General features: G+C 42.6%; 1 protein-coding gene across 14 annotated transcripts in view; it reads right to left on the reverse strand.

The window, feature by feature from the left end:
* The window catches only part of NCOA2 (nuclear receptor coactivator 2), a 1057595-nt gene that overhangs the window by 629470 nt on the left and 403968 nt on the right, over positions 1 to 24157 (reverse strand). The gene's annotated exons all lie outside the window — the stretch shown is intronic.

The following is a 24157-nucleotide window of genomic DNA, read 5'->3' on the forward strand; positions in this document are numbered from 1 at the left end:
GGTTGATATCTTCCCTGTGTCTTGCTGGATGTACAGTCTCTTTTGTGTGTAGTCTGATTCTACACTTTGGAGCTCTTGTCCAAATCTGTGCATCTGGCCACTTATTCCTTGTTCCTCTGAGTAGGATGAAGGTGTGGTATTTTTCGGCGCCGAGAGAGAATCTTTTTTCGGTTTCGGCACCGACAGATTTTTTGTTCCTTTTGGCATGGATTCTCGGTGCCGATGTTTTTCGGTGCCGGTATCTTGTTTTTGTCTCTCGGAGCCGCTTTCTCGGCTCCGAGGTTGCTCCATGGCGGTCCCTCGACCGGAGTCGGGTGTCTTCGCTATGGGCGTGCCCTTTTTCGGCGCCTTCGACGGGTCGCCTGTTTTATGGGTCGAGCCATGGCCTGTTGGCAGTGGCGTCCCCTGGGCTTTCGTTTTGTCGATGGTTTTACTTTTCAACGTCTTACTCACAGTTTGTTGCTGTTGTTCGACGTCGGAGTCTCCGGATTCTGAGTCCGGAACCGAGAATGTTTCCTCTTCGTCGTCGAAACGTTGTTTTGTCGGCGTGGACGCCATTTGTAGACGCCTGGCTCTTCGGTCCCGGAGTGTTTTTCTGGACCGGAAGGCTCGACAGGCCTCACAGGTATCCTCCTTGTGCTCGGGGGACAAGCACAAGTTACAGACCAAGTGCTGATCTGTATAAGGATACTTACTGTGACATTTTGGGCAGAAACGGAACGGGGTCCGTTCCATCGGCTTCGATGTCGCACGCGGTCGGGCCGACCAGGCCCCGATGGGGGAATCGAAGCTACCCCAAAGTCTTCCGATGATCGGTGTTGATGTACCTAACTATCCCGATACCGAACGGAACAATACCGACGCTTTCTTCCGAGATTCTGACTAACTTTCCGAACCGAAACACGGAGCGAAAAGGAATACGTCCGAACCCGACAGCGGAAAAAAAACAATCTAAGATGGAGTCGACGCCCATGCGCAATGGAGCCGAAGAGGGAGGAGTCCTTCGGTCCCGTGACCAAAAAAGACTTCTTCGAAGAAAAACAACTTGTAATACTCCGAGCCCAACACCAGGCAGCGGACTGTGCCAAACATGTGTATCTGCAGCAACATATGCCATCGAACACCTCCTTTAAGGGCCCAGAGTGGATTTGGCACCACTTGGCAGGACAGGGCTCTCAGCAGAGGAGCCCAGGTCCTGGCAGATGAAGTCTTTGCTGTCTCTGAGACTTCTTAACAGGAGATAAGCTCAATTCGAGCCCTTGGAGAGCCTTGGAAAGCAGGATGTAGAAAGCAAAGTCCAGTCTTTTCACTTCCAGGACAGAAGCAGTAAGCAGCAGGCCAGCACACCAAAGCAATAGGCAGAGTGGCAGTTCCTCCAACAGCAACCAGCTTTTTTTCCTTGCAGATTGTTGTCATTCCCGAAGTGTTCTAAGTTTGTGGGGTCAGAGGTCCAGTACTTATACCCATTTCTGCTTTTGAAGTAGGCAACATTCAAAGAAAAGCCTTTGTAGTGCACAAGACCCTGCCTTTCCTGCCATGGCCCTAGACACACTCCAGGGGGGTGGAGACTGCTTTGTGTAAAGACAGGAACAGCCTTATTCAGGTGAAGGTGTCAGCTCCTCCCACCACTCTAGCTCAGGAAGACCCATTAGGATATGCAGGGCACACCTCAGCTCCCTTTTTGAGACTGGCTAGAGTGAATTCACAAACATACCAACTGTCATCCTGACCCAGACGTGTATTCCACAGACAGACGGAGGCACACAATGGTTAAGTAAGAAAATGCCCACTTTTGTAAAGCTGCATCTTCAAACTTACTATTTAAAAAGCAACTTCACCAAAAGATGTATTTTTTTAAATAGTGAGTTCAGAGACACGAACTCCATATCTCTATTGGCTCCCAATGAGAAATTGCACTTAAGATATTTCAAGCAAATCCCCCCATAACCCTATGGGAGAGAGAGTCCTTGCAACAATGAAAACCAAATTTAGCAGTATTTCACTACTATCAAGACATGTAAAACACACAAGTACTTGTCCTACCTTTTAAAAACACTGCCCTCTGCCCATGGAACTGTGCTGGGCCAACCTTAGAGGTGACTTACATGTAATAAAAGGGAAGGTTTGGGCCTGGCAAGTGGGTGCACTTAACAGGTTGACGTGGCAGTTTAGAAATGCGCACACAGATACCGTAATGGCAGGCCTGAGATGTTTGCAGGGCTGCTCATGTGGGTGGCTCAATCAGTGATGCAGGCCCACTACTACTAGCATTTCATTTACATGCCCTGGTCACACCTGGCGCTCTATACTAGAGACCTACTGGTGAATCAAATATGCCAGTTATGCATAAACCAAGCACCAATACTATTTAGACAGAGATCACTTGCACTTTAGCACTGGTCAGCAGTGCCAAGAGAACTAATGCTAGCAAAAACTAAATCCAGCACAGATCAAAAACAGGAGGTCAGAAGTAAAAAGTATGGAGATAACCCTACAAAAAGGGCCATTTCAAACAGTTCCTCTTTATCAGCCAGCCATACAGGTATGGCTATGTGTGGATGGACTACCGAATGAGGCTGCCCTTACTTCTAGACCTTTTGTAGACACTCTTGGTGCAGAGTTTATTTTGAAAGGCATAACTTTCAATTCACAGTGAAGGTCCGGATCATAACATTTGGGTTTTCAAAGCTCAGGCGTGAAAGCAAGCATTTATGAAGTAAACAACCAAGACGTCTACTATTTCTAGCAGAGGCTGGAACAAATTTGCTTAGGAACCATAAACCTTATTGTTTTGGTAATGGTTTTGTAGGAGTAATCTTCCTTGAAGTATTCTTTATAAGGCATCTGCCCCCTCTTTGTGCTAGACATGCAAAGGGCAGCAGGATACAATATGTTTGCTGGATAGCGCATTATGTTTTGGGGAGTTACCTCTTCTTGAGTCTGGAAGGGTAGTTTCACTTGGCTGCTTTGCTGCAACTGAGTCAGAGGAGTTGATCCTTGGTTTCTAGCAACTTAATTGTTATGACTGGAATTGCGACTGTCAAAAAAAAAAAAAAAAAAAGCCAGCCTTTCCCTCTGATTTGGCTTTGTGATCATCAGTGAAAGGCAACACGAGTTTCCAATGATCCCACAATTGCACTTTTATTGGCATTTTTCACTTTTCTCACTGAACTATCCGATGTTCAAAAAACTTTTCTTCTGAAACTGGTGATTCAACTAATGTTACGCTGACTATTGGAGGTCTGAATTGCACTGTGTGTGTAAAGATGGGTCATTCTGCAGAGAACAAGCAAATGTAGTGTGGTTCAGGAGACCAGGATGGCAGCTCTTGGATCTTGGTGCTACTTTTGAGGCATTCCCTGTCACTCTGCCTTCCTGACAGTACCTTATAATATGATGAGGCACAGTTCTGTGCATGCTTCACTGACTGTTGGAGGACTGCATCTGCACTTTATTCACAAGGACAGGTCAATGATCATCAGATCAAGGTACTAGCTTTGGGACACTGCATGCAACCATGCAATCAAACCTGCTGCTTATGGTAAGTGATAATTATGATGTGGGGCATCAGTGGCGGTAAGTAGCACAAGTGTGATGAAATATCGCTTGACCACAGTGCAGAGCACAACATGATGAAAATAACAAGGTATGTGGAAGCACAGTAAATTGATAATATAGAGCTTAATCTGTATTGTGGAGCACAAACATTCATCCACACCGGGGAAAACAGGTTCCGGGGATTGGTGGCTGCAACAGAAAAGAGACTGCTAACAGTTTAGCAAGCAATGAATTTAGGGATTACCAAACTGCAATGGGAAGCTGATCTCATAATACAAGAATAAAGGAAGTGCATGAAAGAAATACTGAGAGCAAATCTATCAGGGAAACATACAGCCTTATGGACAAAGCTGAGAGTTGAACAAAAAACTCTCCTTTACCGGTAATCAGTGCAGTTGAGCCAAGATGAGAAAATAAAAGATTTGTGGCGGACACCGCAGGCTAACCTAGATGCAAAGGTTTGGATCAACTGCAGCATTCTCATAAGACATGAAGGAGAGCCAAGATAAATGGCATTACAATAATCCAACCGGAAGAAATGAATGCATTGAGAATTGAGACTTTTTTGAGCAGGAGTAAACAGTGAAGCTCAGAGGCTCCCAACCTTATGCGGACTACCACTTTATCATTATTAGAACCCGGGGACTCCCACTGACTCATTATTGGAATCCGGGGACCCTCCACTGAGACATTAACTGGAAGCCTAGTCAGGGACCCCGGCCTAAACACTGACCATGATTTGTACTGCAAAACAATACACACAAATACATAAACAAACATTCCATCAAACACATACAGAAATGATAACATTTTATTTAATTTGCAGACAAATATAAATAAAACAATAACATTTTTAATTTTAACATGAAGGTAGGAGTTTTTCTAAATTCAATTGAAGCCACACATTGTCCATACTAGATTCTGTTTGATGCACCTGCACTGCTCCCACAAATCAATTTGAGGATACTAATTTAATGTTTAGCCTCCAATTTCAAAATTTCTTGACATTTACTGTACGTTTTAAAAATTTCAGTTGTGCATTTAGCCACTTTATTTATATACACTTTATTAATCTGTTAATATTACTTAAATTTTCAAAGTAGTCACTAACCCCCTGAGGAGGCTTCACGGACCCCCAGGGGTACCTGGACTACAGGTTGGGAACCACTGGTGTAGCTCATATATATATATAGGATTTGACAATTCAAGACAATTGTGTGACTCCTAACCCCTCAGGTTTCTGTGGTTAAAAATATTCATATCAAGATTGATGCCTCCTTGTCTTTGGTCAACCAAGAGGGCCAAAAAGTAAACGGATAAAAGCTAAGAGGGCTTGGAGGGTGTAAGCACCTCTGTTTTAGAATCATTCAATTTGAAATGGTTGGAATATATCCATTGAATAACACTGGTTAAGCAAGCATGCAGACTGATTCCTCAGTGGAATCACCCTTACATCTAGCAATAATTTGGGTGTCCTCAGCTTAAAGGAAAAATCTCAGTTCAAAAGATTCAACAAGGTGGACCAAAGGGATAAGGTGCAAATTAAAAAGAAACCGAGACATTAAAGATTCTAGGTATCAGAGGAACACAGCGTGGAGTTTGATTCAAATAGTGGGGAAATCTGACCCCGAAAGGATCCATTTGTTAAAACATCTTTAAAGCAGCATAAGGCTGTGGAACAAGTTCCAAGCTCAGTAAGCCTTGCAATAAAGATTGTAGGAATTAAAGTGCTAAAAGTTGCAGTTAGATCCAATAGGACAAACCTAGGAGGAATGCTAGAGTCTGCAAAGTCTAATTTCATCTAACACTGAACAATACGTACTAAGTTCAGTACTCTGGCCTGGAGAAGGCTATTGTTAGAAACAAAATGAAAGTTATTGAAACCCTACTTTCTCCAAATGTTTACTAAGAAAAGGTAACTGGCAGACAAGTTCATAGTTCGATAGTACTTCTGGCTTTAAGTCGGGTTTCTTCTATATTAGAGAAACTAATGCCATTTTAAAATCTGAGAGACAACCTTCTTTCAAGGAAGTGTTATTAATGGATCTGGCCCAGCTACAGTCCATCATTAACTACACTTTATAAAGGTCAACTGGCTAAGGATCCAACTAACAGCTAGATGCTCTGGTATGAGTTAACTGCAACACAAAAGACTATATCGCTAGGTGGAGCAAATTCAGACAGTAAAGAAGTGCCTGTCTTAAAAAGGCTGGGCCAAGGGATTAGGATGGAAGATTGTTGAAGAGAAGATTGAATAGCCTACATTTTGTGCATGAAAAAGTTGCTAATCTGTTTATGTTTCTCAATGGGTTTGGTGGATTCCCCTTGGAGGCTTTTAATGCCAGAACAAAGAGCTTAGTAGAGGTTGGGATCATTAAGAAGTTTTCCAGAATAAAATCAGCTTTATCTTTCCTAATTATATGCGGCAACATTTAGCTTAATCCATTCAGTTTTTATGCTTGGATTATAAATCCTGTGCTAACAGCATTCTAGCATCTTAAGCGAATGCTTGGCAGATTTGAGCTCACATGATTACAACATATTGGATGTTTTTTTTCTCTATTAAATTGAACTGGTGAGACCTAGGCTGTCAACTGTTACCCAAAGATGATCAAAATATTAAGTAATCAAAACGGACAAAAAGGAAGGCTCATTGTCTATAGATTCAAAAGTTGGAATAATACATAATATCAGCAGGGAAAGTGTTCCTTCAATTTTCAGGAGTAACAGGCCCGGGGGTGGTGAAAAACCAAGTTTTCCGAAACGATAAACATCTAAGCAGAGATCAAAAATGTTATCTCTGACAGAAGACGCATTCATAACTGCAGGGCATCAACCATAAAGCTGGTAAAAGGGGCACTGGGCCTGCTGCGTGCCTGAAATGGGAAATGAGTTGGTAGTTGATCGGCATATTTATATTAAAGGAAAGCCTTCAGATCATCATTTAAAGTATAAGCAGAAGAGTAGATTCAATAAAGATTTACTATCAGAAATAAAAATTGTTCTGGACTTGTTTAATTTTTGATCAGACTGGCAGCATTGCTTGATCCTGGGTGCAGGTGGGCAGAGACTGGCTTGCTGGGCCACTGGCTCAGGTGCGCTGCGAATGTCATTTAATATCCTTGCACTAAACAACTAGTCTGACACCCAAAATGGCAGCTGGCCCACAGAGCAACTTAACCAGGTAAAACATGGTAGGACTCTTTTTTTTGTCCAATTCATCAATGGAACAGTCACAAAACCATTTCTCTAGACCCCAATAATCACTGAAAACAATAATCACTTTAAAAAGAACATACAAATTTAGAGATCACAAGAATTTTTATGACTGGGCAAAAAGGGCAAAATGCAGGGTAAATTTGGCGCAAAACTTGGTGAAAAAACTTGGTGAAAAAAACTGAACACGCCAACTAACATTTTGAGCAGCAATAACAGCTTATAAGTACATTTCACTGATCTTTAAAACTATGGCATGAAATCAAGTTGGGACAGTGAATTCCTGGTATTCACGCTGCTTAATGTATTTGGAAATCATGTGCGTTATTTTTTGTTTTAGCAATAAGGCGTTTTATGCTGCACTCAAGGGAAGTTGCAATAAAATTGTGGCTTTGTTTAATACAGTTAAAAATTCTACACAGGATTTGACCCCGCTTATATAGAGGCTTGAAAGAAACATTGATCTACCCTGCCTCTATACCTATTAGACAGGGCAGCCCTGTTTAAAATCATCACCTTCCCCCGTTATTACACGTCTAACAGACCACCCCATACTTGCTGCCAAACTCATTCTTTGATCAAGTGGACTTCTTGTTAAGTACACTGCTATGGGGAGGGTGGCAACTATGGATCACCTTAAAAAAGCTTTACCCTCCAATTTTGAGGGTGGTATTGTGTTCCTCAGTGTTAGGAAATAATACAAAGCTGCGCAAGTGGGGGTGGTGAATGACTGAGCATATGGAGATACAGACGACCCAGTGATCAGGGTTGATAGATGAGGGATGGGGCAGCATAGCTATATACACATCCTATATGTTGCAAGTTTTGAAGGCAGCATGCCCAACAACAGACTTGGTCCATAAAACCTGGCAAAAGTTGCTTAAAGAAATTAACGGGGATTCAAAGCTTACACCTCTGACCTCACTAAGGGAGGGCACGCCGCTGGGATGGGTGGTGGCTTTCGGAAGCTTCCAGAGCTGGGATAAATACGTTGGATGCTGTATGGGACGCGAATTGGGTAGTCCCCTTCACTCAATTTAAAGAAGAGTACTGAATGCCACACACGAAATGGCTCAAATATCAACAGCTGAGGCATGCACTCATACAGAGAATCCCCAAAGACTATAAAACCCCCAAAATATTCCCATTGGAAAATAGGCTGCTGGATGGGAGGGTCACACTCAAACTGATTTTCCTGACCTATGGAACATTGATACAAATCACCCATGGGGACCTAGAGCATCTCAAGGACAGACGGGAGAAAGAAATTGGTGAAATTGAGGAAGACAACCGGTAGGACACCCTGAGCTTCCCAGCCACAGGGGCGATAAAGACTTATTCAATCAAAGCTCTTACACAGGGGGTACTACACCAGGACATTGATGCACAAGAGTGGAAGGGTGAAAGACTCCCAGTATCTCAGAAGCTGTGCGATCGAAGACACCTTTATACATACATGGTGGCACTGTCCGCATATTCGCCATTTCTGGGACAGTGTGTTGGAATCATTAGAGGGGCAGTGGGGCCAGATAGTGCGGCAACAGAATCTCATCCTACTGGGTGTTTGGCCATCCATCGACCTCATCGGACACTAAAAAAATACTTGTCAACATGGGCCTCCTAGTGGCCAAGAAAGACCTTGCTCAATGGGGGAGTGAGGAGACACGTATATCCTGACAATGGGAGGAAGGAATGGATCACTGCAAAATTATGGAATGTGAAGTTTACAGAGGTAAGGGGGTGTGAAGACAGGGTTGAGTAAGTGTGGTGTATTAACACTGGCAATCAAACCGGGTGGAATAATAGTGTTGTCTCAGTTTACAACAGTAATAAAAATTCAATAAAAATGTAAACTGAAAAAAAAAACCTACACAAGATATACTGTGATAGGACCAGACTCTAGAGGATGGGACAGACCCAGGTAACGCTCCTGAAAATGGCCACCTAATAAAAATTTCAGGATGCCATGGATATGTGCAAAGGGCCACCAAAAGTGACGTATGAAGCTAGAAGTTACCAAAGGAAATGTTATAAAGCATAGGGACAGTGGAGGTAATTTTATGAACTAGAACATAATGATCAACAGTAAGAACTGCAAATAGATCTTTTGAAGATGACGGTGTGAATCATTAAATAGAAAAGCAGACAAATAGAGCCCTTTTCACAAAAATGAGTGACTATCGAATATGGTAAACTTATGTAAAAAGATTTTGTATCAAGGATGATTAGCTTGTCCTTGTGTAGTAACAATGTGCTGTAAGATATGTACTTGATAACTGCACTGCTTTTCAGGTATTATATATCATATGAAAAAAAAGTTTAAAATAAGCTGTTTTATGGAGAAAAAACAGTTAAAACTAGATTTGTGGTATGTTTAGTCACTGTTTCAACTGATAAAAAAAAAAATCAACTAAGCATTGTGGAGACAGTCTGGAGTCTAAAAGTTATAAGTGACAGACTCAATCAAGACATAACAAGCAGAGCTAAGGCACGTTTGGATTCAATAACAAATTAACTGGTTGGTTAGCACTTGAAATATTGTTACTATGGAAACGTGAAGCCCCCTTGAGAGTTTTCTCTTAGTAAAGAGGTACTAAAGACTGAAGATGATTATCTTTCTTGGGTGTAATGGAAATCTCAACACAGATGAGAGCCAAAAGGGTTACCATTAATGCTGGACGTTGTCTGATATGAAGCAGAAACCTCCTAAGATGCACAGTACACACGGAGTAAACTGAACAAAACCAACTGATGATCCATTACTGGTCAGGAAAAGTCTACTGAATTATAACATTACAAGTAACAATCCAAAGGAACCGATGTAGGACACGGCTGAATTAATACTCAACTGTATCTGACATGTCAAACATGAGTATTGAAATACTATAATTGCTTCTATGGGCACACTTACCTCAACGGAAACCTCACTGGGTAGGCAGTCAACCAAAATGGACATTCAAATAACATTGAAAGGTAATATAAGATAAGTAGCTAACCATGTATATCTCTTACACTGGTTACATGATAGGGCAACAGGATTAAAATTACTCAAGTAGGAGAGTGGGTAGACTCCACTTCAATTCTGACTTGGGGTCAAAATAGAGGGCCTTTCCACTTGAGCAGTCTGTGCATCTGGGTCAAGCGTCATGAACACAGTCCTGTCACTTAGGGTGCTAGACAGAGGACCTTTTTGGTTGTAGAAATATCCTGAGAAAGGCAAGAGCAAGAAGCACTGAAGCAAGCAGTACCTAGCAGAGGGCTGCAGGTATATAGGGGGGCCATTAGAAAAGAAAAAGGACAGAAATCTCTAAGCAATCACATCGGACACAGTCTCAAGGTAAAAAAATGCATATTTTATAAATGAGCAACCAAATTCTAATCCAAAAATATCAAATGACAAGCACTGAAAAAGAGCCGCAACAGACAAAAAAAAACATATTCTAACTTCATTTTGATAGTGCCAATGTCAACTGACTCCTTGAATAGGTAAAGTAATTGACATAGGAGAGGCCACAGTAAGTGGTACCATGAAAAGATATGGGAGGGCGTGTATAGACTGCGGTTAAGGTAAAATAAAAGGCAAATGTTTTGAAAACAATCAATTTGCGAAACGCTGAAACATGAGGTAAGGCTATTACAGCTTTGGTAGTGGACCACACAGGAAAGAGGATTTATTGTTACATTGTACTAATTATATTGGACATGATACCCTGGTTCAAACAGGAGTTATTAGCTTGTGGAATGATAGAGGAATAATCAAAATGTTAGTAAAGCTAAGACATTGCTGAACATGAACATAAATCCCATCAAGATTGGCAATTTTACCACCTCATATAGGTCAGAAAGTGACCATGAAATTTTAATTCATAGAAACATGGGAGGTGCAGCAGGAGTCAACACAGCCTTGGGCATTTAAATTCTATATCCGGCAGCACAAGAGTGTAAGGTGTTTCCTGGAATTGCCAGTCCCAGCTCCCTTCCCCTCTCTGGCAGCTTACCAGACCCAGAGCCTGGGTATTATCTTTAACAGGATATAGCAAGGACGCAGCAGGGCTGGGGTGAATACGCCCCTAAGACATTAAAATTCACTAAACTGACTGATCTTAGTGGCATCATTCTATGGTTAAAAGTGAGAAAGAGAGGAGTCTCAGAGGTCTAGAATGCCTCGAGGCCCCCAGGATCGCTCAGAAGGGGCAGGCGGCCTCTTTGTCCATCACATAGCTACAACCACACTATCAACAAAGCAAGAGTGATGCTGTGGACTAGCCTTCATAGCCCAGGTCGAGCCCCATGGTTTGCGGACACGGACTGCCAAGTGAGGAGGCGTCTTGCAGCCCAGGTGTACTCCCCCGCTCATTTGAATATGCTGGTCACTCAGGAGGAAAGGAGTACAAGCATATGGTACCTGCCCTACTTCGTCTGTTAACCCTCTTCCTCAACCCACTCAATCCACACAGCAAGACGCTCTCATGCCCTGCCCCCTACTATGCAGCTGCTGAAAGAAAATGCACACGAGGGGAGTTGAGGTGGCGTCCAACGGCCCATCAACAAGCAGATATAAAACTGACCAAAAGCCAAGCCACTCAACTCAGACAGCACAGTGTGTTTGTGCCCCTCCCCCACTTTACAGTCGCTGAATATACCCGCAAGGGTAGGTGACGAGGCGTCCAACGACCCATCAACAAGCTGATAAGCTGACCTAGAGAAGATTAATCTGCCAAAAGTAGTACATGCTTGTGCCCCCTTACTCAGCAGGGGTGAGGTGGCACTTATCTTTGAGAAGACCGAAGTGTCAAAGCCCTCCTTAAAAAGCTACTGAGGTCTGAAAAACAAAACCGCTCAAGCTGACAAGCATCATGAGATCTGACTAGAAGTTACACAAAAGAGTCTAAATAAAAAAAAATAGCCCACAAGTAAGTCCAGGATTGGCAGTTTGTCAGCTAACATGATAAACACAAGCACAGGCCAGGCCAGCCCACTGATATCACCTATGCAGACACTCTTCAGGAAGAAAAACCATGGTAGTACCAGTAAATTCACAATTCTAAAAGATGGAGCTACAATTATTTATGCGATCTCAGAAAACATTGAGGGTTTGCAGACTCCACTGATGCCACAAAAGTCGGTTTCAACAACATGTACAGACCAACGGCCCAACCTACACTGAAAAAATGTGGTGCAAAAAAGAGCGACAGTCGTGAGCAAAATGCTAGGGGGAAACACCAAAACAACACAGGCTCAGGCCCATGTTTCAAACCCACAACACCTAGGCCTGAGCAAAGACCGGTTTCAACTCGGTCCTCTTTGCAGGAGAGCACCAGCTGTAAAAGTGCCAATAACTCAGTTAAGGAGGATGATAATTCTTGGCTACACAATCTCAATATCGAATAATACTAATCTTATTCTAGCAGTGGAGGTCAAGACCATCAATATGGCTGGTAACCATGAAGAATGCACTCACTCAATTATAGAAAACTCGAGACATCTTGATTTAGCAGCCCAATCAGATCCAAGCAAGTACACCAAGTTGTCAATACTAGTTTTAGTGACCCCCAACACAGGTCCAGGCAAGCAACATAGAATCAAAGGCAAACTGTAATGAGAACGATATATGTGTTTGCACCCAGTATGAGAATCAGGACCTCTTAAAGGTAGAGAATATTTGAAACTTACACTCCTTACTGTTACATGTTCTACAAACCTCAATCTCAGCATTCAACATGCAATCAGATAAATTGGACCTGCAGATCGACTTCATGAATATTATAGACACTCACATCTCTGGTATTAACACCAAACTGGACAAACTGACAGATTTAATAACCAGTGTACAGGGGGAAAAACATCAGTTCAGCAAGAAGTCTGTGGTTGCGGCCCAATCATAGATAAGCAAAGTACAATTACAGCCATTCTAACCAGCATCTTAAATTAGCAGAAATATCACAAAGTCAACAGAACACCCAATAGGCCCACATTAGACCGGAATAACTGCCCCCAAGCTGAAACATCAGAAAAACTGATTTCTGAGCAAACCAGACAGTTTGTTACATAAACACAGCAGACCTGAGGCCAGTTGAACAGGCTGCTCAATCCCCTGAGCCAGCCACACTAAGGACCACTGATCAGAGCGAACCCATGACTCTAGTGCAAACAAAAAGACAGAAGAAACGTGCCAGGAAGGCACGGAAAAAAAACCATCGCCAGATAGTGAAGGATGTATTAAACTATATCCCACCTTTGAAGCCAAGCAAATAAATCAGGAAGTAGTAACAGGAAATACCTCAACTATCTTATCCAGGGACATTGAATTTGAGGAACTTGAAGAACCTGAGAGAAAGCAGACATACTCTGACTCACTGGACTCATCACACGTAACAGTCAGAAGGAAAGAGTGAAAAAACTACGTGAAATTACTTTAAACCACCCGGCCTACAACAGAGCCTGCATGAGGTAAAGCAGACATACTTTGATTCACCAGTCTCACCGTAAGCAACTATCAGAAGGACTGACAGTGCAAAAGGGTCTCAGAAACATCTTAAAGCAGCCCAGCTCAGAACAGCAGGTTGGGACGATTAGCAAGCACTTCCAAAAAAAAAAAAAGGCATACACCAAGACCGGATCATGCCCCTAGTTACAAAAAGGAAGTTACACCACGAGTCGAATTCGGTAATTGAAAATGCACTATTAACAATAAATAAATGTAGCGTCAATAGGAACCAATGTACCAAAGGCCAATCTCCTACAGGCCATACTGTCAGACTATACAGTAACACACCAGAGTATTTTCCTCGTAATAGCACCCAAAGGGGACAAAGTCCAAAGAATTCCACTTCAAGCAACAAGATTGTAGTACAAATTAACAGCTAAAGAACAGAGAGAGTAAACAATGCCACACCCCAACTAAACAACGACCTGGATATGTCACAATATTCCTCAGCCTCAACTATGTCCTCCCAGGAGTTGGAGAGTGACACCAAGCAAGTTGTTCTGATGCTTCAATATGTTTAACAAGGCCAGAAAGACATCCTGAATAGAGGCAACATCATGAGGCTGCTTGCTGTTACACCTACATTTAAGCATATTAGATCAGCTCTGTTATGTCAATTTAGCTAACGAGGATCACAGACAGATGGAGCAAACCCTCACTACATGGAGAACAGAAGATGTAGCACTCTACATAGCACAGCACAACAGTTTGAAGCATGGGATACAGAACTTCAGCAACCTCTAAAATCATGCTACCACTCACCTTTACTAAAATCGGTCCGATGGACAAATACCGAATCGAGATTCCCTCTGTGTATTCAGTCCTGCAAATCGCTCGTGGGGCAACAGGAGCAATCATTCAATCAGAAATCAAACAGCCAACAACCGGGAACTAAGACCAATGGCAATGGCGTGCAGCAGCCCTAAACGCTCAAAGGAATGAGTGACTTTCGACGCAAGTGAGAAGCAAACCCCAGGAAAGCTTACTAAGCATTCTCTCTTGGAACATCACAGGAGCAAAGAACGAACCTGTGATGGAGTACCCCCGGCAAACTGGAGAAAATCTGAGTTATTCGCACTTCAAGAGATCTGGCTGATTAACCCAGTCCAATTGGCTGGTTACGTCCTCCACCACGTTGAGGCCAGGAAATCACATCGATTTAGAAGACCAAAAGGGGGCCCTGCTGTACATGTGGCAACAACACTAATAGCCATCAAAGAAGAACTATGTAACTTGGCTCCCAATTTAGGAGTACTCAAGTTTATTAAAGTCCATAAGAACAATATTATTATTTAATGTTTATGTGCGCCCTAATGTACAAAAAAGAGTCTGCAATTTTCAAAAAACTAAAGTCTGAGATAAGGTAAATAAGGTTTACAAACTCTACCTGGGAAATACTTGTGACAAGTGACTGACACTAATTTACTTAACACCCCAGATGAAGATGAGCACTTGGCAGACAAGACAGCAATTTGGTCGGTTCTGCCACAGACTGGACACCCAGGAAAACACCCTGACCACAAGGAAAAAAAAATAGTCACTGACTTGGAACAACTTGGCTTCAGAGTAATCAACAGCAGAACCCAGGATGGCAATCCCCCTGGGTCACGCATTACGGTGTGAATTCAAGATCAGTAATAGACCATACAATCCTCTCTGACACTATTAAAATACCTAAGGAAATACATAGCCAAATACACAACGTGAAGCAATCACTTGTACCAGCATCTGGAGTTGGATTTGAATGCTCAAAGACATGTGACCGCGCTAGTGGAAATATGAAAACTAAATACAACCAATCTGAAGCAATTAAGATGGACAAACCACTTTCTTTCGAGGCTGGGTAGCATTGCAAAAGATATACTGGATTTTAGTACTGCAACCAATAGTAACATAATGGAAGCTTGGACGCCCTTCTCAACAAGGCTTCTAACATGTGACCTCCTCCTAAATTCAACCAGGAGGGATGCGGTCAAGCGTACAGTTCACCTGGTGGGAAAGTCCCTAATTTTGAGAAACAAGTAAAGACGATCAGCTAGGAATGCTAGAAAACCCAATGCTACAAACTGCGCATGGGAGAGAATAAAAACGTAGGGAAGCGATACAAAAAACAACTTTGGGACAATAGGGAAGCAATCTCCAATGACTTCTGGACAAAATTACTCTGACGCTAAACAAATAACAGAGCTTTCTGAGAAACTGTAAATGTAATCAACACAGACACAAGAGTAAAGCTTCACAAGCGTGCCGGAGAAAGTTCGGGTAGTTTATCTGACCAAGACATTCACCAAGAGCCCGCCACCAGAAACATAGCACAAGAACAAAGCAGCAACTTGCTGGATACCCCCAAATCATAGTGTCCCAGATTCCTCACCTGCTCAAGTCACTCAATATTACAGATCAGCGAAGGTGGCGAAAGTGATAAGGGCACGACGAACAGACGAGGCACCAAGTCCAAATGGCATTCTACAGGCAATCTACTAGCTGAACGAGGGATACTGGGCAAATTCGCCATTATATAATGCGGTGGAAGGATCTGGCACAATCCTAAGTAGTTGGAGAGGCTCAATAATAAACCTTTTCTTCAAGGGTGGAGATCAGTCTAATCCTGCCAACTGCAGGCTAATTGCACTTATTGATTCAGAATCCAAATGCTATGCAATGCTAATCCTGGAGGACTTAGTACAATGGTCAAACATCAGTAACCTTGTTCCTATCAACCAGACTGGATTCCGGAAAGGATTCGGAACTACTAATATCCTAGTCGTGACAGCAATTGCTGACAAATGTAAGCGCTTAAAGAAAAAACATCTATGCTTCATAGATTTTAAAGCAGCATTTGACTGTATGGACCAAGCTCTTCTGGGAACTACCAAACAGAATACTGCACGCTATCAAGCAGTTAAATAAACTTACTTAGATTCAAGTTAAACTGGTGGATGGTTCAAGATTATCAAGGAGAATTCCAACAGAAGTGGGCCTCAAACAAGGGCGCGTTTTAGCCCCACACTTGTCACCAAGGCTTGATCAGGGAAACTCTCACCCACCGCACCTGGGTCCACTAATTCTGACTCGCTTCTCTTACGCAGACAACATGGTCTTACTTAGGCAATTAAAAGTGTGTCTGCAGCGATCACTTACAGAATTAGCAGAATATGCCAAAGCTAATAAATTAGAAAATAAATACAACTAAAAGAAAAATAATGCCAATCAACTAAAAGAAAAATAATGCCAATCTGGAATCGACCTGGGCCACCACTGAAAATCAAGTTGGAGCCAAGATCTTAGAGAAAGTCAGCAGTTATAAACAACTGTCTGTATATAGACAAGAAAGTCATCATGCATGGTAAAGATGTGCTGACCCTGGACAAATTGCAAAAAAATACATACAAACTAGTTTTCTGCCTACCACAGAATGCCTCAGCAGCAGAAATATGCTTGGAATTCAGACTTATGCAACAAACCATTGGGAGAAGCTACAACACCATCAAAGCATGGTACAAAATACGATCAAATCAAAGTAGCCCGCTCTTTAATGCCTTATGACAGTCATTGGAAAAGGACCCTTGCTCTGTTTACAGAAAATAGCTCAGGTTATTATTGGAAGAAAAAACAATGGACCTTTGTAATTTAACTTACCTCAGCCTGCTTTCTGCCATGCAATAAATAAAGTTGCAAAAATGCATTAATTTATAAATGAAAAACACATAGTGGCCAAACGCACGCATGCTTGGATGGTAACTTAGTCGTACAGCTACCCCAATGCGACAGCATATTTAACATGACATACTCGGTCTATCTAAAGAGAAAGCTGATGGCTATCTGATTTGGTGCTCTCCATCCTGGAAACATACTGGCCCAAAGTCATTCAGGTTATGTGGCGCCATGAAGGAAGACATCATCCATGTAGTTTGTGTATGTCCATTTTTAAAGAATACACATATTTTATCACTGAGAAACATTTTTTATGACAGGGACATCAGAGCCTGTAGAATGGCCCTAACAAAAAGTCTAAATCCTTCTGACCCTTACATTAACTGTAAACTGATGACATTCCTGGTTTGACTTGAAAAACTATTTAAGTGAAACATCCCATCACTGGAAACAAATATCTGGGGCTCTGGAATTAGTCTTGTTTTTAAGTTTAGACAATATAAATTCACCAGAACTATGGCATTATACAGACTATCACTTTTCTAAGAGGTCTAGAAGGTACTCATTTTATGGCAGTTCTTTCACTGGACTCTCAGCCTAACAGGACATTTATGAAATGTATCACTATGTGATGGAGTAACCTCACAATTTCATATGACTGTTGTGGATGATTTACTGACTTGACTTAAAAGCTGTGTAGGAAGAGTTGAACAAAATTGTACATATAATTTCATGCGGTGTGCAGCAGAAACTAGGTGCTACTTTTAACAAGATTTTATATGCTCGTATGTTCTGCGTATATGGTATTACTGCGATAGTTTTTATTAACTTAAAACCATTAATATGCATCTGCTTTGCACAGAAACTTATTATGTAAGACAATACCTCTATTGGAGGCCAATGACACGAGGGATACAATATCAGTATGTTTTTGCATTGTAAGGATGGGCCACAGTAAGAAGAAACCAAGGTCACTTTCAGAACAAAAACTTGATGTACTGTTAAGTCAAATGATGAAGAGTATTATAAATCTGTTTTAGGTAGGAGAAGGTCACCCTCGCCTCTAAGCCTCAGTCCTGTGGTTAAGTGATAATAAAATGGTAGGAAATGTGATATGGCCTGCAAGGTCATGGATCAGTTCAGTAACAGAGGAAATTTGGGACCCTAATTAAACTCTATGGGAAGGCGATTAAAGCACCAAAGATGATATTTTGATTCAAGTAAATAGAAATCTGTCACTCACTGAATCATATGGCTCAGATGAACTTTTCAGGGAGGCAGGTACTGGGAGGTCTGGTTGTTGGACTTTAAAAGAGTACTAGATTTAGGTTGGGGTGGCTTTACCCAGAACTCAAGAGGGGAGATATGGAGGCTTAGAAGAGACCAGGTGACATAGTATCCTCTTATTAGATTCAAAGAGCGAGTTTATTTGGTCCATATGCTGCTTGGATTATAGTACAAGACCTTGATAGAATTGATGTGGGTTATGGATAGTTGGTTTATATAATCTTGGAGTATTCCAAGACTGATGCAACAAAGATCACCTGAAGTGAGCAGTTACCTTTATCAGTTTGATTTGTCTACAAGTGAACTGGGTAACCAACTCTGTAATTAGCAATGGTTATCAAACTTTTAAGCTGGAAAAGTTGTAGGGCTACGGACGTTTTGTTGGTTTAAAGCTAGCTTAATTTAGGGCATGCTGAATCTCAAGCAGTCCTGCCAAGGTCTAACATGCGGTCAATGAATTTTAGTTGGTTTGTCTAGAGCAGTGATACTCAAAGTACGGCCCGGGGGGCGCATGCGGCCCTCCTGACATTTACGTGCGGCCCCCAGGTCATCAGCAGCACTGTGCTGTGCTGCTGTTTTATTTGACTTGGCATTAGCACTAAAAATTATAAATAAACGGGCAAGTATTCATTTGGAGGCTAATTGAAAAGGGAGTAACTAGGGTGTCCTGGAACTCAACTTTAGAAACACCTTCATTATTAAATACATCTTGAAGCGAAAATATAAAAGTATGATCTGTTTGAAATTCAAAAAGTGCATTTCATTAATCTGCAGAACCATTTCGCCTTAGTACACACGATTATTTCACTGCATTGAGAAGTATTTTTTAAAGTGATATTTTTCAAACATAAATTTACAAACTTTCATCCCCCATCCACCCCCCACACCCTGACAGCAATGTGAACTAAGAGGCTAGTCAGTTGTTATGTGAACTCTTTGGGAAGGCTGTGTTTCTATTATACATGAACAATATTATAGCGTTTTAAATCAGACCCACAAGGTTTTATACAGCATACATCCTGAAGACGTATTTCAAGGTTCTTAAATGTGACGATGAAGGAAAAGGAGGTAAAATGAAATAAAACATTTGCCTGGGATCACACAATTTGGTTAAGTGGAGAAGTCGGGATTTATACCCCAGTTTCTGGTTTCACATTGCGCAATTCAGACACCGGATGTATACGCTTCATTTCCCCTACAACCACTTTACCACTACCCCTCCCCACCCCTCCGACCGCCACCCTGCTGGCATCAGTGCGGCCCTAGGTCACATCACAGAGTAAACTGTGCGGCCCCTGGGAAAATGTTTGTGAGTACCCATGGTCTAGAGCAATGCTAAATTAGCTCGTCTTCTTTGAAGCATATTTTGGCCATGTAACTGTTGATGAGTGACAGACTTAGTGCCCGATTTAACTGAAGAGATTCAAACTTGAATGAAATAACAGGAATATCTGAATATGTAGTGGGGACTTTAAAGGAAACCTTCATTAGCCAATAAATGTTTTTTACATGCTGTATTTCTATTAGGCCATTAGTGAAATTACATACACATTGAAACAGCAAGCATAAATAACCTCAATACTGTTCCAATAATAGAGCTTTTTCTTTTTAACAAAAAAAAAAGAGAAAACGCTCACTTTTTACCTTGGATGTTTTACTCAAACGGCAGGTAACATTGCGGATTAGAAAACCAAAGCAAAACTAACTTTTTGGGGACAACCTGCATCTCTGTGATGATAATCTGAACTCGAATGCCCAGTATTTTAACGGACATTTTTTTTTTTTAAAGTACCCGTACCTAAATCGTAGGTTTTTACATTTAGACATTTAACGCTGAGAAACAACCACACTGTGAAAATATTCCAAACCAAAACCAAATATGCATCATTATCATTTACCTACCTGGACAGAACAGGGAACAAGGAAGCCACAGCTCCTAGCTGAAGGCACAATAGATGCACACTTTTTTTTTTATAAACAACCTAATGTTACGTCAACAGTGACTTTAATAACTCTGTAGTGATCAGTATGTTCTAATGTCTGTGGCAGTGCACTCATGCAACAGGCAAAATACTGCTGCACAAATATTCTGAAATTCTTACAAATCATCATTTTAAACACTACATTCATCATTCTGTGGCACCACAATCTAAGAGAGGCAGTTGCCAGCTTTTGCGCAATAGGAGACGGACAAGACGATGCTGATCTTAGCTCACTTCTAACTTATAGAAGAAGTAACCCTATTAATATCAACATTGGAAAAAAGACTTCCTAGTTCCTGAAATATTTTTTAAAACCTTCATTTATAAGTTTCAAGTAAAACAACATTGCAGCATTTAACAGTTGCCACTTCATGCAGTGTACCAGGAGGAGACTTGAATTGCATCAGCATATGTGACAAACGTTGACCACACAGCATAGCAGAAGCATCTACCACCCACCGGTATTTCATCACCCCACCACGATATCGCTCTGGACTTTGAGTTTCCACATCAGTAGATACATCACTTAGTGAAATGTCAGCTCGATCAATAAATCTGTCCCCGAGGGCCCTCCATGTATGCACATCATCCTCTGCTTTCTCATCTCTCCTACTCAATTACACGTGGATCTCTTCGGATAGATTCCATTCCTCAACGCCCCTGTGCCAGCTCTCCACTTCCACTGCATGCTGACCTATCCATGTTATGGCCATTCTGCGGTGGGCAAAAACTAGTGCTAACTAGAGATATTTAGAGGCCATTTTATGCCATTTAGGCCTGCCTATATTGCCCAGCAGTAAAACTGTGGGGGTGAGGGAGCCCTGCAGAGAAGTGGTTGTGCGATTTTCTCAACTACCTACTCCTAAAATCCTGCACTTTGACACCTTGAGGTAAAATGTAAAACTAATTCACCCGTGGACATCTACACTGTAGACTCGTGTCCGTCTGGGTATGATATATACTGTGCAGCGCCATGGGCATTCTGTGTGTGCGATGTACCAAATTGTAGTGAACCAACTTGAATCGAGGAGTGCTAGATACTTTCTTGGGGAGTGTACATGTGTGTGCCTAGTCCATGTACGCCAGGGGCACCCCCAGATCGGTCTCCCAGGTCGCCTGCAGTGTCAGTCACCATTGCTTTATATAGGAGGGACACCAAGTGACAGCCAGTCCAGCAAGTCGAAAGGCCTCCCAGCATGCAGGACGACAATGGTGCCACCGGAAAAGCTCTCCAGTTCTTCCTCACCAGCTCGGTCAGGCCAGCATAATGTAGGAAGTGCCCCAGGCCCAGCAAAAACTCCCCCCACGGATCCTAAAATGTGATAAAATGCTTACTGGTGCACAAGTCACGAAGCATTTCACAACCACCCTTTATCCAGGCCTTAAAGGATGTCTGCCTTGCACCTGACCAGAGCTAGTAAAACACCGGTAGTTCCCTATGAAAGTTGGCCCTCATAAGTACAACCTTCACAAGTGTCTGACCGCGTATGGCAAGATGGGCAGCACACCATCACCCTCCATCAGCAATGCAGGAAGGTCCACGTTGCACACAGAATAGGTTTCTCATAACTATTACCACTCTCCATTCTGCTAGCTATGTGTTGCTTTTGCGTGGTAATAAAATTCTACCTGCAGTACTTCCAGGTCCCCTCCCAGTAACGATGGCTCAGAGTGGACAAGACCATCCTGCTGCGTTCACCAGCCCAGAAAAACAATATCCGAATGGAGTCCACTTTCCTGAACACCCTGGCAGGCAGCAGGCAAAGGGAATTCTGCACAACATACAAACAGCGCGACATGAGCACTATTTTAGAGATTGCCACCCTGCCCATGAATGATAATGCGTTCCAGAATGCGACCGACAAGCACAATGAGTCAGTTACCATGCCCACATTGAGAAGAAAGCGCTACCATTACCCAACAAGCAAAAGAAGTCTAATTCCCACAGTAAGCCAATACCGGGCAGCTGTCCCGCCAGCAGCAGCTTACGGCAATTAATTCTTAGCCCTGAAATGGCCTTGAACTCATCCATCAACCTTAGCAGGATCCCTAGGGATTCTGGGGGCTCCGAGATACAAAAGTACATAATCGACATACAGCAATAAAATGTTGTGCCTAACCCAGCATTATGCCCCTTTCTTGCAGCTCCCGCCAAGCCCACAGCACCAGGAGCTTCAGCACAACAGCAAAAAAGAGCGGGAGAGACGACATCCCTGCCTCGTTCCTCTACCCAAGCCCAACCTCTCAGACCTGCATCATCCTCCCACCCTAACCCTGGCACTTAGTTCAGTGTAAAGCAGCTTAACTCAGGCCCTGGAACTGGGGCCCAAACCCCATAATTTACAGGATCTCCAGCAGGTAACCCTAAATGACCATGTGGAAAGATTTCTCCCGATCTATTGAACCAGAGCCAATTCTTCACGGCTACCCGCAACATCATGCATTACATACATCAGCCATCTAAGATTCATACCTGTGCTATAGCCAGGGATGAACCTGCATTGGTCCTTGTGTATCGAGCCAGACATCACCAGGTTCAATCGGTTAGCCTAAAGTTTGCACAGGACCATGACATCAGAATTAATCATTGTTAGTGGTCTGTATGTTGCCTCGTCACCATTATCCCCACTCGGCCTGGACAACACGCGCATCTCCCCTTCCCACATGAATGGCGACAAAAGCCCCTTCACTTCTAGGAAAATCTCCAGGAGGCCCTGCGTAACCACTCCTGAAAACTCCCGGTAGAACTCCGCCAAGAACCTGTCCCCACCCAGAACCATAGACCATGGGAGCATGTACTGTGCACCTCCTCAAAGGCAGGGTCGAAAATATCCTCCATTGCAGGCGTCTAGAACTAGCTACAGCCCCATCTGTTTTACTTACACAGACATTTAAGAGTAGTACGTACCATTGCCTTTTTTTTTTTTTAATACCAGTGCAGGACTGGCTCTGTTGCTCTTAAAAAGGAGATACAAGGCTTCCTCGTTCAGAAATTCTTGAGCTACTGACTTGGGCATAGGTGCCCTAATGGAGGTGGATGACAAGCCCATAGATCACAGCTTTTCTTAACCAACAAAAGTTTCCTGGGTCCAATGGTGATAATAGAGTAGAGTAGGCATCTTGATATGGTTCTGAGAAAGACTGCTGGCCTACAGGAAAGTCACTGGGATATATGGCCATGCTAAAGTTAGGGAGGGTGGGGTATAGGGATCTGGACAGGCTAGCTCTTCCATTTGAATAAGTTAGTCTTATTTCCAAGAGAAAGCTCTAACCCTTGTCTTGAAGTTGAAGGCTTAACACCGCCCCACCACTGTTGATGAACAAGTTACTTACCTTCAGCAATGCTTTATAAGATACAAACACTAACTACAAACTCCTAACCTTCTGACTACACCCCTGGCATTACACTGGATCCAGTAAATTCTGAGCAGTACCTCTGCACGCAGATAGCTGGTGCTGTGTGGCACTGCACTGACACCATTCTGGTACAGAAAGGACGTGCAGGGACCATATAGGCACCACTCCTGCACGTTGATGTACAATGCTTTTGAGGCTGTCCGCGCCCCCAGACAGACAGCTGCAACAGCAGCTACTCAGTGTGCAGATGCCTATACTTGGTATCTTATTAATGGAAGAGTCCAATTTACAGAATGAGAGGGATGGTAGGATTGGTGAGAAACTGGCAATTATAGGCTCTATCCAAGTTAAGTTTTTCTAATAGAGAGATCGAACTGCAGATTCCTTACCTTTTGAATGGACACCAGAGCAGTACTTATTAGGAGGTGGGTTTATGAATTGGCTCAAACCAAAAAGTCCTGTAGTACCAAGCAGGCAAAGTGCCCCTATCGGCAAACTTGGCTGTCCAGAGAGTATTGCTTTGTTAACATACAGATTACCACCCCCTTAACTGCCTGACAGATGAGTGGCAGCCTTGGCCCTGGTGGCATGTGTTCGCAGTTCTTTGGGAGGCTCC

The sequence above is a fragment of the Pleurodeles waltl genome, chromosome 2_2 (assembly GCF_031143425.1).
Source record: "Pleurodeles waltl isolate 20211129_DDA chromosome 2_2, aPleWal1.hap1.20221129, whole genome shotgun sequence".
NCBI classification, from domain to species: domain Eukaryota; kingdom Metazoa; phylum Chordata; class Amphibia; order Caudata; family Salamandridae; genus Pleurodeles; species Pleurodeles waltl.